General features: G+C 45.4%; 1 protein-coding gene across 1 annotated transcript in view; it reads right to left on the bottom strand.

The window, feature by feature from the left end:
* LOC137439712 (toll-like receptor 7) overlaps positions 1–8367 on the bottom strand; it is a 41867-nt gene extending 33500 nt beyond the window's left edge. Inside the window, exons 1-2 of the mRNA XM_068135748.2 lie at positions 8249–8367; positions 3348–3487 (exon numbers count right to left, since the gene is read on the bottom strand). The gene's annotated coding sequence lies outside the window, so the exon portion shown is untranslated. The remainder of the gene's footprint in view (positions 1–3347; positions 3488–8248) is intronic.
* Positions 8368–14533: the final 6166 nt, after the last annotated feature.

Here is a 14533-nt window from a genome sequence, read left to right on the forward strand (position 1 = left end):
GATTAAATTGAAAGTGGGGTAGCAGGCAACAATTGTTCACAACCACAAGAGAGTATTTGGAGCAGGAAATGAAGAGAGACAGGAGAGACAGGAGAGAGAGAGACAGGAGAGAGAGAGACAGGAGAGACAGGAGACAGGAGAGACAGGAGACAGGAGAGACAGGAGACAGGAGAGACAGGAGAGAGAGAGACAGGAGAGAGAGAGACAGGAGAGAGAGAGACAGAGACAGAGACAGAGACAGAGACAGAGACAGAGAGAGAGAGAGAGAGAGAGAGAGAGAGAGAGAGAGAGAGAGAGAGAGAGAGAGACAGAGAGAGAGAGAGAGACAGAGAGAGAGAGAGAGAGAGAGAGAGAGAGAGAGAGAGAGAGAAAGAGAGAAAGAGAAAGAGAGAGAGAGTACTTAAATCAGCAAGCAACAGGGTCAGATGATCAAGGGTTAATGGGGATAATAAAGATCATGGGTCAGGATGGTGGATGACATGAGGTGGCGGTGCACTGTCTGCTTGAAGCCAATGGAGGGAAGAGTGAGTAAAAATGGCCTCTTAAAAGCAGTTCCACAGACAGGAGAAAGGAGAAATGAGAAACAAAAGAGTTGAGGTGTGCAGTCTGCCTGGATTTTGGAAGATTACCCAGGAGCGGGTTACTAGATGAATTTGTACATCCTGGAGTTGATGGGGAAGGTCGGAGGACTGAGAGAGCAGAGGAGTGATATCGGAGAAGAGGCCGGAGACAACAGAGCGACCATCAACCTGCCTGCGGTGTGAAAGCAACCAACCTTGTGCTGTGGCCTCGTCATGGGAGATTGCAATAATGTTTGGAGCTTTAGATTCCAAGAAATCCAGAAGAGACATGCAAGCAATGCTGGGGTAACAGTCCATAAAGGAGAGCATTACTCCGCAGAGCTATGGGTAAAGGCCTTGAAGACTGTGAATAGCTCTGATTTTCCAAGGAAAGACTTGGATCGACGGAGGATGCCCCATCTGCGGCTGGTTTTGGGGGCTAGCTTTGGTATGTGGTTGTCCCAGGAGCAGTCATGGCTGATGCTGAGGCCTAGAAGTTCAAGAGACTGCACTTCTTTCAGTGGATAACCATTGAAATAGATAGGTAAGTTTGTTTGACAATCTTTCCAGAGCGATAGTGTGACATTGAGATGTTTCTGGATTGAAAGACGTGTTCCATTTATCTGACTAGAAACGAATCAATTGTAGATCAGCAGAGAGTCACGCCGCTGCAGTCTGCCTAACAGTGGGATTCACACACAATGTGGATTGTTGGAAAAAAGTTGGACATAGTTTTCCAAAGCATCAGAATGCTTATTTATAAAGATGAGGAACAACACTGGGCCCAAAATACTGCTTTGGGGAATTCCAGTCTCCACTTAGAGAGGGGAGATGAGGGCTTCATTGACAGCAATGCGTTGACTGCATGAGTGGGGAGGACAGGTCGGAAATCCAGGATTGAAGGCTGCCTTCTATGCCACAGACTTGCCAAGCAAAGAGGGATGCCAGACTGTTTTGAATGCCCAAGATACATCCAAGGAAACGGTCCCGATCTCTTGATTAAGATTTAGGGCCTCCATCTATTGCTGATAAAGGAGCAGCAGCATATCCACAGTTGAGTGATGAGGATGGAATCCAAACTGATGATCAGAGATCAGGTTGTTTGAAGACAGGAAAGTGGAAGCAAGCTAACTCGTCTGTAGTTAAGACCCTTCTTGCACCCTCTTCTACATGGGAGCAATGCTTCCTCACCTCCTGCAGGCAGGAAGCGGCTATAGGACAAACCTAATAAGGCGGGTATTTGCCTGTATTTGCGCCACTTGTCTGTGTTTTTGCTTTGGAGCCACTGAGGTTGGATGAGAACTGTTGGTGAGCTTGCTCGTATCCAGTTAAAAAAATAATTGGGAAGTACAATTATGAAATCCCATTCACAGAAAGAGGAAATCGAACAGGTGAGATGATCAATGGTTTCTGTCAATTGCAGGTGAGAAATATAATTGGGTCTTTCAAGCCAGCAATGCTAAGTGTTAGACAGAAGTCTAGCATAGGAATCCAGAGGCCTTCAAGGTTGTTCATTAGTATTTGAATATGTCACAGCAGACATGGTGTGTACACAGTTCACTCCACACACTCAAATATATCTCGATAGGGTGACACAATGGTGTAAACCTGACGTCAGCCAACTGCATGTGAAAATGGTAATTGGAGTTAGTCAAACTACAACTGGTAGATGTTGGCTCAACAAATGAATACCATTTAGACTTGTTTCGTATAACCTAAGCACGTTTCTTGATCACCTCATCATCATTGAGAGTTTTATGAATCGTTTTTGTCTTTGCAAAATCCCCCATTAACCACCCTATTTATTACAACCATTCTTTAACCAAGGCAATGCACTTTGCTTTTGAAAAATGTTCACTCTCTTCCTGCTTACATAGCAAGTTAAATTTATTGATTCTCCCAGTAATTTCTGTGGAAGCAGCTATGTCTTGTCTTTGTAGGTCCAATTGACTGTAAATAGCCCTCCCACCTTCTGTCCCTCAAATGTAAATGGATTCTGCTCTATATGAATAGGAACCACATGCATGTGAATTTATTTAAATACTCACACACATACAATCCATCGCTTCACTGACAGGAATATTATGAGGGGGAGAGGGGGAAGAGAGAGGAAGAGAAAGAGAGGAGTGAGAGCGAGAGGAGTGGGAGAGAGAGAGCGAGAGTGAAAGATAGAGGGCAGAGAGAAAGGGGAGAGAGGGGATGGGCGCAAGTGAGAGAGGGGTGGGGAGAGTGAGAGAGGGGTGGCGAGAGTGGGAGAGGGTGGGGGGAGGGAGAGAGGGGCAAAAGAGAGGGAGAGGGGGAAGGATAGAGGAGTGAGGAGGGAGGGGAGAGTGAGGAAGGGAGGGCAGCGAGAGCGAGGATGGGGGGGGGGGGGGGTGAAGGAAACTAGAGAGAGGGGAAGAGAGGAGGAGGGGAACTAGAGAGAGGGGAAGAGAGGAGGAGGGGAACTAGAGAGAGGGGGAAGAGAGGAGAGGAAGGGGGTGTGAAGAGGGAGTGAGAATGGGAGCGAGGAGGGAGTGGGAGTCGGAGCGAGGAGGGAGTTTGAGTGGGAGCGAGGAGGGAGTGGGAGCGAGGAGTGTGGGGGACCAAGGAGGGGAGGGAAAGTAGAGAGGGCAAGGGGGGTGTTCTGGACTTGTGTTGGTAGGGGACTTCAGGGAGAAAGAGGAGGGGTTCCTGATTTGCGTTTGGTGGTGGGACTTGAGGGGAAAGGGGGTAGGGGGATGGGTTTCAATTTGCATTTGGTAGGGATACTTTATTGGAAGTGGGGGGTTGGGGGTTTGGTCTCACCTGTTGTAAAGTCCTTACGAGATTAATGGCATTGCAAATCGAGGGATTCAGAGACACAGAGCAAACGTCCAAACAGCGGTTTACTCCCGGAAGTGACGACACAGGAAAAAGCCCTCGGGGTGCCCAACAGGTAGCGGAGCCTGGAAAAAGGATATGACATCACACTATGTTACACCTGTCGGCATTAGTACTCGATTGAAAGAAATAGAGTATGTTAAAACAGCACCTTCAAACAGGATAGCAATACCACCTATCACTTTCAAACAGCACATACCATTTTAAAAGATTATAACATGGGCTTCCCTTGAGGATGCGACTCAAACTACGGTTGCCACCTCCTGTGTACCCGCTCTGCAACTGAAACTCTCCGAGTAAAAGATTACATTTTAAGCTCTTGTAGTTCCCTTCCCAGGATCAGTGATGCTGGAGATACCTCTGTAGTTGTGTGCTTGGAGGCACGGAGGTGTAGGCCGTAGGGGTGTTTGCAGGAGAGCTGCTTCAAACTGCCAACCTTTGGTCAGGAAGCACGGATGCTGTTCTTTAGCGTCTGGTTGAGGTGTTCCACACCTCCATTAGCTTGAGGATGGTATACAGCTGTTCTAATGTGCTTGATAGCTCTCTCTTTGCCAGGTAAGTTGTAAAGTCAGTGGAAATTAATTGGGGCCCGTTGTCTGTGGTAATGATATCTGGGAGACCCCACCGGGCAAACAATGAATCAAGCCTTTGAATAACCGATTGAGTGGTGACTGACCCTAGCAGCAAAGCTTCAGGCCACTTTGAATGGAAATCACACACCACGAGAAGGTAACGGACATGGGCTGGTGCACCATGCACTTCTCCACAGAGGTCCACCTGGAGGTGTTTCCAATGTGCGGATGGCCACTGCACCGGGGATAGAGAGGCCGGAGTTGGTGGAGAGGATTTTCCGCTGAGGAGACGTGCAGTGCAATCGTTGACCATCAGTTTGATGTTGTGATCGATGGTGGGCCACCTGACAATGTCCCTGCAGCGCTGTTTAACTTTTACTACTTCAAGGTGTCCCTTATGTGCCATTCGCAAAACCGGCCCTCTAAAAGACTGGAATCAAGGTGCGGTGACCCTTGGCAATACAGACATCCACCCAGCAGGATAATTCTGCCCTCACTCTGTAGTAGGGTAACAGTTCCCCTTCCACGTTGGACGGCCACCCCCCTCTGATGTAGGTATGGAGCGTGGTAAACAGAGCGTCATCCTGCGACCCTTTCCAAAGCGATTCCATGGAGACGACAGTGGACAGGGGTGCCTGAAGCAGTTGCACCAGATCAGGTTCTGCTGAACAGTTGATGGTGAAACCACTGCTCTTGACAGAAGGTCTGCAACTGTGTTCTGGCGGCCCGGCGTGAATTGTAACGTAAAATTGTACTGATTCAAACGGTCTGACTACCTGAGTTGCCGTAGTGTGGTTTATGTCCTGAGCCGCTGGTAGTCAAAAGTGCTGTGAGAGCTTCATGGTCAGTTCGCATCGTGAAGGTTCTGCCATAGAGGTAAAGATGCCAGCGCTCGTATGCTCAAATGCATGTTAATGCTTCACTCTCACCCACCGATAACTTTTGTTCAGCCGGAGTGAGGGGACGGGAAGCAAATGCCACTGGTTTCTCAACACCATCATTAAGCTGTGACAGTACAGCACCCAGTACCACCCCGGACGCATCACAGGTAACCATCGTGGATTCTGTGAGACTGAAGTGCGCTAGCGTGGGAGCAGAAGTGAGCTGATGTTTAAGCGTCTGTACAGCGTGACTACAAGCCGTGGTCCATTCCCAAGGTACATCCTTTTTGAGGAGTGGGGCTGTAGTAGAGGCAAACTGTGGTCGGAAACGGAGATAATATGTGGCCATACCCAGGAAGGATGTCAGTTGAGATACTGACTGTGGTTCCGGAAGTGTATGGATGGTGTCAACATGTGATAAGATAGGAGTGATTCCTTGCCCTGAGATCTTGTACCCCACAAATTATATCTCTGGAACCCTGAGGAGGTTGAGTGTGACGTGATGGGCAGAGAGCTGATGAAGAACCTGTTGTTGTCGAGCATCATGTTGAGGCTGGGAGGCACCATGCACCACAATATCATCCAAGTAGATTGACACCCCAGGTATGCTGACTAGGAGAAGAGACATTATTTTCTGAAAACAGCTAGGAGCCGAGCAAAGGCCGAAATGCATGCGCTTGTACGGAAAACCCCCATGTGCGTGACAATGGCTGTGAGGTCTCTGCTGGCTGGTGCCAGGGGCACTTGTAAGTAACCTTGCTTTAAATCCTGTTTGCTGAAAACAGTGGATCCATGGAAATGTGTGGCGAGTTCTTATGTGGTGGGAAGGGGATATTTATCTGGAATGATGGCTTTGTTGACTGCCCGGAGGTCTATACACAGTCACAGCTCCCTAGATTTTTTTTCGTGCAACGACCATGTTTGAAATTCAAGGGGACGCATTGATGGATTCAATGACATCAGCGTCACAGAGGCGCTGTAGTTCGGCTGTGACCTGGTCCTGGAGGGACAGGGACACCCTGTGCAGGGGTTGAATGACCGGTGCAACATCAGAGTTAACTGTAGGCTGGTGTACAAAGTCGGAGATGCACCCCAGGCCTGTAAACAATGTGGGAGTCATGTGTTGCCAGGTGGTCGTGACCTGTAGGACGTCTGTGCCACAGGAATCAGCCAGGCGAAAGTGAAGACTGTGGAATAAGTCCAGCCCCATCAGATTGGCACCAATTGTGGTGATGTAGAAAATTGAAGGAGCAGCAGTGTGGTTTTTGTACTGCACCAGTAGGCTGACCATTCCCAGCACAGTAATGTTGGTAATGCCATAACCTGACATAGCCACTGAAGTCTGTGTCAGGAGAATGCGTAAATTTTTTTGTCATAAGTTGCCTTATTTAGAGTCGAAACTTTGGCCATGTATCAACCAGAAGCGGATTTAAATTGTCATTCACATAACATCCACAGGTTTTGAATGCAGTAACTGGCTGGGTCACCGAGTTGATTGCGACTCATGACGCAATTGCTGTGTCAGATGCGGTAGCCGATAGGACGGGTGAAGAGCGGCACCACCGGGCAAAGTGGTGCAGTTTTTGGCAATTCCTCCAGCGTTGTCCATTTTCAGGGCACTCCGGGGACCAGGCTGCATGTTTGAATGATCCACAGTTAGTGAAACGCCGGGAGGTATTTTGTACTTTTTGTACAAGCACTTGTGCTGTAGTATCCAGAGATGGCGCTGTAGAGGTGTCTGCCAGTGTACATGCCGCTGCTAAAGCTGCTTCAATTTGCTTCGCGATATCCACTGCTTTCCCCAATGATAGATCATCAGATTCTAACAACAGGCGCTCCGTTCCCTCAGCTGCACCGAAGACGTTTTTTCAATGAGCTGCTCCCTTATTAACTCGTCCTGCAGTGCTCCAAATTTGCAGTACTGTACTAGCTCTCGCAGTGCAGACACGAATTGGATCATTGACTCACCCGGCCGCTGAGATCGCTGACGAAACTGAAAGCGATTGAGAAGACTCTGCCGAGGCTGCTTGGAATGTGTCGTTTGCCGGTTCCAAAGTAGAGAAAATCCGCTGGCCTTCCGCACCCAAGCAGTGTATAAGAATGGCTCACTTATGTGGGGCCGCCGTGTCTTGTAAATCCAGCGCAATTAAGTAAGTTTCGAACGACTGATACCATCGCCGCCATTGTAGTGGGCTCGCCTGGGAACGGTGCAGGTGGAGGTAACGAAATATCAGCTATCTTCGTCACCAAATGTTGTATCCAGCACTCATGCGAAACGTACTTGCTTGTAACATCAACGGTTTAATCAGTAACTTGAAACACGGCACAGCATTAGCCCACAAAAACCCCTGTCCTTTCAGCTCCTCCCACTCTCCAAACCCCAACGTCACTTCTGTTTCCCCTGACGTCACTGCCGTTTTCCCAACATGAATTATAATGTGTGAATTCCCAATATGAATTACGTGTGAATTACAACATGTGAATTCCAAGCATAACAGCCTGCATGCATGCTCCGACATGCAGCACTCCCTGCACCACCCCTCCGGTCGGCTTTCTCCGCACCGGGTTCGAATCCGTAACACTCTGGGGAAGCCGTTTTAAATTTAAAACTAAACCGTCTGTCTCTACGGACGCCTCCCCAAGTCACGTACCTTCCACCTCATCGTGATCCATTCTGATTGGGATGAGGGGCCATTGTTATTACTGAGCACCTCTCTCGTTTCTCGAACCTGGACCGTAATTTCATTATCCATTTTCACATTACTAAGGCCCACCGGGATCTGTCCACATTGGTCCGCCGTGGTTCACACCAGTAAATAAAAATAAAAATTTTCCTAACAAATTTTCGAGGTACGTGAAGCGCGGCTGCCGTGCACGAATAACTTCGTACTTTGGCAGGTTGCGAACCAGCAACTACGAACGCCAATTGGACAGTCGCGCGATAGCTTACCTGTACCACGTGATGGTTTCAATCGGGGAACTTTGATAGAGTAACCACTTGTTCCCTCTGGCAGTACACCACTTTAGATGGCCGAGCAAAAACCGTTGGTAACCGCCGGGGTAATGCTGAATCCGTTATGGCTGATTATTAACCTGGGTGCGAGCAATGGCGGATCAATGGAGGAAAATACTTTCACGGACAGAGGGAAAGGAAAACGTTTAACAATTTGATTTATTATGGATATTTACAATGAAACTTATCGATAGGAAAGAAAAAGGGACAAAAGGCAGAAATGTCGCTTATTCTACGCCTTACTACGATTACTACAAATAAACATGACATGGGTCCAGCACACTTTCACAAGGATAGGGGGAGGGGAACGAACGAACGTTGGAAACCTGCTAGCACAAATGGCTACGATGCTCTAGATACCTCTCCTCGCAACAGCCGCCGTCCTGGTGCCACCGCCAAGCAGCACGGGCAGGTAAAGTCGATCCCAGCACGAACACGAGCAGGTGAGAAGTGTCGGGAACTGTGCAGAGTGAGTGCCAGGGGACCGTGCTGAGAAGAGTGTACGTCGTGCACACGTGCAAGAATGAAACCCGCCAAGTGGGTCAATCACGTGCAGAGGCAAGCCAAACAATCTCCAGGTCAACAATGTCCAAGAACCAAGAGCGTCAGAATAATGCAGAGGCCTGTCAGGAGCAGATGCACACGTGCTGAGGGGGCAGAAAGAGACCGCCCAAAAGTGGATGTCCACAATGTCCAAAAAACCAAGAGAGTCAATAATGCAGGCACGTGCTGGGTGAACAATCCAGGCACAAGAGTGGAGCACATGTGCTAAGTGGCAATATCACAATGTCCCAGGCCGAAGAGAGTCAAAAATGAGTTCAGTGAACCCAGCAGAGAGAGACAAGCCCAGCGTCTGCAAAAACATGTTCAATCTCCTTTGTTCACACTCACCGAGGGTGGGGCGGGGGTGTCCTGGAGATGCCCTGGCTCCCGATTGCTGGAGCCCATTACTCCACCCCACAAGCTCCCCCGAAGTGACTCAGGCCCTGATTGGTGGGTTTGTTGAAAAGTTCCCCTGCCCCCACAAACTCTCTCAAAGGAACTTTTACCTGGTGCTTGGATGGTGTGCCTTTGATGGATGGCCCTGAATGTTATGGATGGCCCTGAATGTGACATGGAGAGATCATGTCAGAAATACCATACTGTATAGAGGACTACGACGTGTCTCTCAAAAGGTCAGGACTCGGAGGCCATGAATGGCAGGACACTACGTACAGGAGGACATAAGGACCTAGCAGTTAGTAAGCTGGTGCTCTGGGAGCCGGAGCATGGACAGGCCTCAAGAGGGGGCTTCACTTGACATACGTCGACCAGCTGAGACAGAACACAGGACTTGCAACCACTGCAGAAATTAGGTCGTATATGGAGGATCGTGGAGTCTGGCATGCCATCATTGCCCGAGGAGACTCGACATGATTGATTGATTGTGCCTTTGAGCCTGGTGCATTGACTGGCAAATTATTCATTATGAGTGGAGGACCTATCTTTCCTTTCCCCAACGCATAACATGCTAACCCGAAATAAGAAGAAGGGGCTAAGATAACTGTTAAGTCGATTCATCGACTGTTAAGAAATAACGATTCGAAGGGTTGCGATTACTTTTTAGTTGGTGGTTGGTATGTTGGTGGTTTTTAGTTGGTGGTATGGTGGTTGCCATTACTTTTTAGTGCTTTCCCAAAACCGCAACAATATTTTACAAGCCCAGCTATGCCGCTGTTAGACTTTTGGTCCTGTTTGTGTAGTTCTACTGGAGCTTCTGATGTGGAATTTCTGATTTGTGTAGTTCTACCGAAATGCTTGTTATGATCTCCTGAGTTAATGAGGCTAATTAACTACAACTGTTTGCCTCATCACATATTCAATTCATGCTCCACTCATGTGTTGCGCCATCTCCACATGATCTTCGCGTCATATACGCTGGAGCGGCTGCTGCGGATGATTTCCCTTTGGACGGTGGATTTATGTGACGAAACCATGGCTTTTTTTTACCGTCGTGCTTGGAGTGTTTTATAATAAAGCAAAGTGATTTGAAACCTCTGAGCGTTGGTAAGCTGCCTGGAACGTTCCTTATTTCCAAATAATCTGGACACGAGGGCCGCTCCAGGATATTCATAGCTTATCATTTATCATCGAAAATCCGAAGGGGGGCTGGGGGGTTGCGCACCCCCTGGATCCGTCAGTGCTTTGAGTTCTCTTATACTTATAGTTTGCATGCAAAGGTTTGGGCCGCTAGATTTCATGGATTTAGAGTTATGGAGGAGACATACTGACTGACACACACTGACATTTATTATTATAGATGAAAATGATCTCGTCTGATCACCAGTGGAGGGCATGTTTTCAACAGGCCACCACCTGGAGGGTTCTTAATGAGGCGGGATGGTCAAGCCAGTGCTCAACTGGCAAAGGGAATTTTGAATTTGACTTCTAAAACCAACTGTCCATCGCTGCTTTGCAAAAAGCAACACCAAAACGAATGACACGAGATAGTTCACATTTACATTTAAACCAGGACTGCCAGCTTAATGTCAGCTTCAAAGTAATGTACTTCAACATGCAGCACCACCTGTGGATGCTAAACCATAATGATATCATTGTTTGCAGGATTCAAATACAAGACATGGAAGCTCAAAATTGAGTATCCTGTTTCCCTTTGAAAGTTAACAGATTTAAATTGCACATGATGAAAAAATGTTTTTATCAATGTAATTGCTCTCTCTGTTTTTTTTTTGGTATACAGAATCGAGGCTCGTGTAAGAGCTAACACATTGAACATGAAAACATGCACAGACACATAAAACATACAATAAAGGGAGCGGGAGACAAGAGGGGGAGAGAGAGAGAAGCACACAAGCACAACAACAGTAGAGAAAAGGGACGTCAGTAGATGTGTGGAAGGGGGAGGGCTGGGGGAGGAGGGAGGGGATACACGGTATAAAGCAAATTAACATTACTAGGAATTTCAGGAAAGATGTTGGGGACTTAAAGAGGCAGATTTGGGGTGTTTTAACGGGGGTAGAAAAGAACAAGGTTTTCGATGGGGGAAGATAAGAGATGGTGGTGAACAGCTGTTTTAAAGACCTGGAGGGTGGAGTGGGATTGAAGAGAGTGTGGGAGTTTGTTCCAGAGGCGGGAGAAAAGAGGAATGAAAGAGTGAAGGTGAGCAGAGAGTCTTGATTTTGGCAGTTCCACCAAAAGAGGGTTTCTGGCAGATCTTGTGCGACCTGCAGGAATATTTGGGGGGCAGAACACAGATGGGCTGCCAGTTTGGGCTGGCAGGATGGCCTAGAGATACACACACTCACCTCTAAGCTGTCTCACATTGGTTGGAATCTCGACCCAGCTATAAACTGTCATCCCAGTGTTTCACAGGCAGGGTGATTCATCGATGTTTGTGCCATCCTTTGGATGGACGTTAAATGGGCGTCCCGTCTGTCAGCATTCGTTGGTGGATGTTAAAGGCGAGCTTTCACCGGCATCCTGAACAAATTACAAAATTCCTTTCCTGACTTCATGTGTCGGAGTGACGACCCATAAAATAATGTGACCGTAGTCATAGAAACGGCTTCGGCGCTTTGTATAGAGCGTGGTTCATCATATGATCTTTCTGATTAGTTGGTTGTGGCCTGAGGTTTTTTGCTAAATACAAGGAGCAAAAACAAAAACACTCATAACTAGAGAGATCATAGAACACCTAAACGCACACAGTCTTGAGAAAAAGGGCACCTGAAGGGTCTTTTCAACTCTTTCTTTGCGTTTCCGAACACGATCTACATATTTTTTTATTTTGCTGTTGAACCTTGCATAACAGGTATAATGGTAACCACACAGCACAATGCGCCGCCATATTTGTCAGAATCTCATACAGTTATTCTGCCCTCAGGGCATGATGGTGTAAATGTTGATTCTCATCGCTTTTCGCATAGTTATGCTGCCCTCAGGGCATGAATATTTTTTCCAAGTACTGCTAAACGGAAGTTTTTTGAAAGTAACAAAAGGGCGACCGGTGTTCTTCAGTGTTCAAGAATATAGTTCAATTGAGATCAAATATTTTTTAGGTTGTAGAAAACATTTTTTGGGGAAGTTTACACCTCTTGATGCAGCATCTTTTACAGCACCTTATTTAACACGTTACATTAGTTCTTGATGCATGGGGTGTGTTCCATTATCATTCAGCTTGTAGAGCGTTCACCAAGTGGCTTAAGCACATGAGAAAGCACTCAAACGAAATGGTTGACAAGGAACGACTGGTTAATTGGTAAGCGATAGCAAGCTGATTGGTAATGGAACAAGCCCTTGTTGTTTTTGTCCTTTATGACATCATTAAAAACAGTAAGTTTCCAGTTTGGAATCATTTTCAAACTTTTGAATGATCTACTGTTAAACTACAGGTTTGTTTTCCGATTCATCAAACTAAAATACGCAATTTGGTGTCTGTCTGATGATTTTTGATCACGATACATTCGATCGTTACTTATCCAATCTCAACCAAACTTGACAGGATGACTAAGGGTTACACAATGAAGGTTGTAGCGCATTAATTTGCCCCCCGCTCACCAAGGGGGGTTTCCGAGCCATTGCCGCCAAAGGGGTTGCGTGTTGAGGCGTATATCCGTGTAAAGTTAGCTTGATCGTGGCGTTTTTTCAAGGCTGCTTCTAATAACAAAACGAATGATAATAGCAAAATATTAATGTTATTACAAAACAATATTAATACCAATAATATCCCACCTCCCCAAGGGTTTTTTCCTCCTTGAACAAACGTCGAGTCAACGTTTATAAATAGCGTATCATGGCGTTTTCGTGTGAGCAACGGGCCAATGGCCTTTCAGAAGTAAAAAATATTTTAAACCACAAACACGTTTGATTACCTTTCTAAACAGTTGCTAATGCTTTTTATAACAGTAAACAAAGAAATTTGGAGGAATCCGGACATCACCCAATGCTTATCACGGCGCCGAATGCACCTGATCGTAGATCTACTGTAGTCTATATATGCCACAAGGATTAATAACACGATCCTACCTGCCGCTAACGTGGAGTTCTTCCAAGGCTTTTTTGTCGTGTTTCTCCAGAGCCGCTTCTCATTACAAAAGTAATAACAACATTTATGATAATGGCATAATATTAATGATATATTTTCCATGACCTGATCTAACATGTTATAATATCATGTATGGTCTGATCCTTTCAATGACCTGATCTAACATGTTATAGTATAATGAATGGTTTGATCCTTTCAATGACCTGATCTAACGTGTTATAATGTCATGTATGTTCTGATTCTTTCAATGACCTGATCTAACATGTTATAATATCATGTATGGTCTGATCCTTTCAATGACCTGATCTAACATGTTATAATATAATGTATGGTCTGATCCTTTCAATGACCTGATCTAACATGTGATAGTCATGTATGTTCTGATCCTTTCAATGACCTGATCTAACATGTTATAATATAATGTATGGTCTGATCCTTTCAATGACCTGATCTAACATGTTATAATATAATGTATGGTCTGATCCTTTCAATGACCTGATCTAACATGTTATAATATCATGTATGGTCTGAACCTTTCAATGACCTGATCTAACATGTTATAATATAATATATGGTCCGATCCTTTCAATGACCTGATCTAACATGTTATAATATAATGTATGGTCTGATCCTTTCAATGACCTGATCTAATATGTTATAATATCATGTATGGTCTGATCCTTTCAATGACCTGATCTAACATGTTATAATATAATGTATGGTCTGATCCTTTCAATGACCTGATCTAACATGTTATAATATAATGTATGGTCTGATCCTTTTAATGTCCTGATCTAACATGTGACAATGTCATGTATGGTCTGATCCTTTCAATGACCTGATCTAACATGTTATAATATAATGTATTGTCTGATCCTTTCAATGACCTGATCTAACATGTTATAATATCATGTATGGTCTGATCCTTTCAATGACCTGATCTAACATGTTATAATATAATGTATGGTCTGATCCTTTCAATGACCTGATCTAACATGTAATAATGTCATGTATGGTCAGATCCTTTCAATGACCTGATCTAACATCTGATGTCATGTATGGTCAGATCCTTTCAATGACCTGATCTAACATGTTATAATATAATGTATGGTCTGATCCTTTCAATGACCTGATCTAACATGTTATAATATAATATATGGTCTGATCCTTTCAATGACCTGATCTAACATGTGATAATGTCATGTATGGTCTGATCCTTTCAATGACCTGATCTAATATGTTATAATATAATGTATGGTCTGATCCTTTCAATGACCTGATCGAACATGTTATAATATCATGTATGGTCTGATTCTTTCAATGACCTGATCTAACACGTGATAACGTCATGTATGATCTGATCCTTTCAATGACGTGATCTAACATGTGATAATGTCATGTGTGGTCTGATCCTTTCAATGACCTGATCTAACATCTGATGTCATGTATGGTCTGATCCTTTCAATGACCTGATCTAACATCTGATGTCATTTATGGTCTGATCCTTTCAATTACCTGATCTAACATGTGATAATGTCATGTATGGTCTGATCCTTTCAATGACCTGATCTAACATGCTATAATATAATGTATGGTCTGAT

Source organism: Myxine glutinosa, chromosome 14, assembly GCF_964187855.1.
Source record: "Myxine glutinosa chromosome 14, kmMyxGlut1.1, whole genome shotgun sequence".
NCBI classification, from domain to species: domain Eukaryota; kingdom Metazoa; phylum Chordata; class Myxini; order Myxiniformes; family Myxinidae; genus Myxine; species Myxine glutinosa.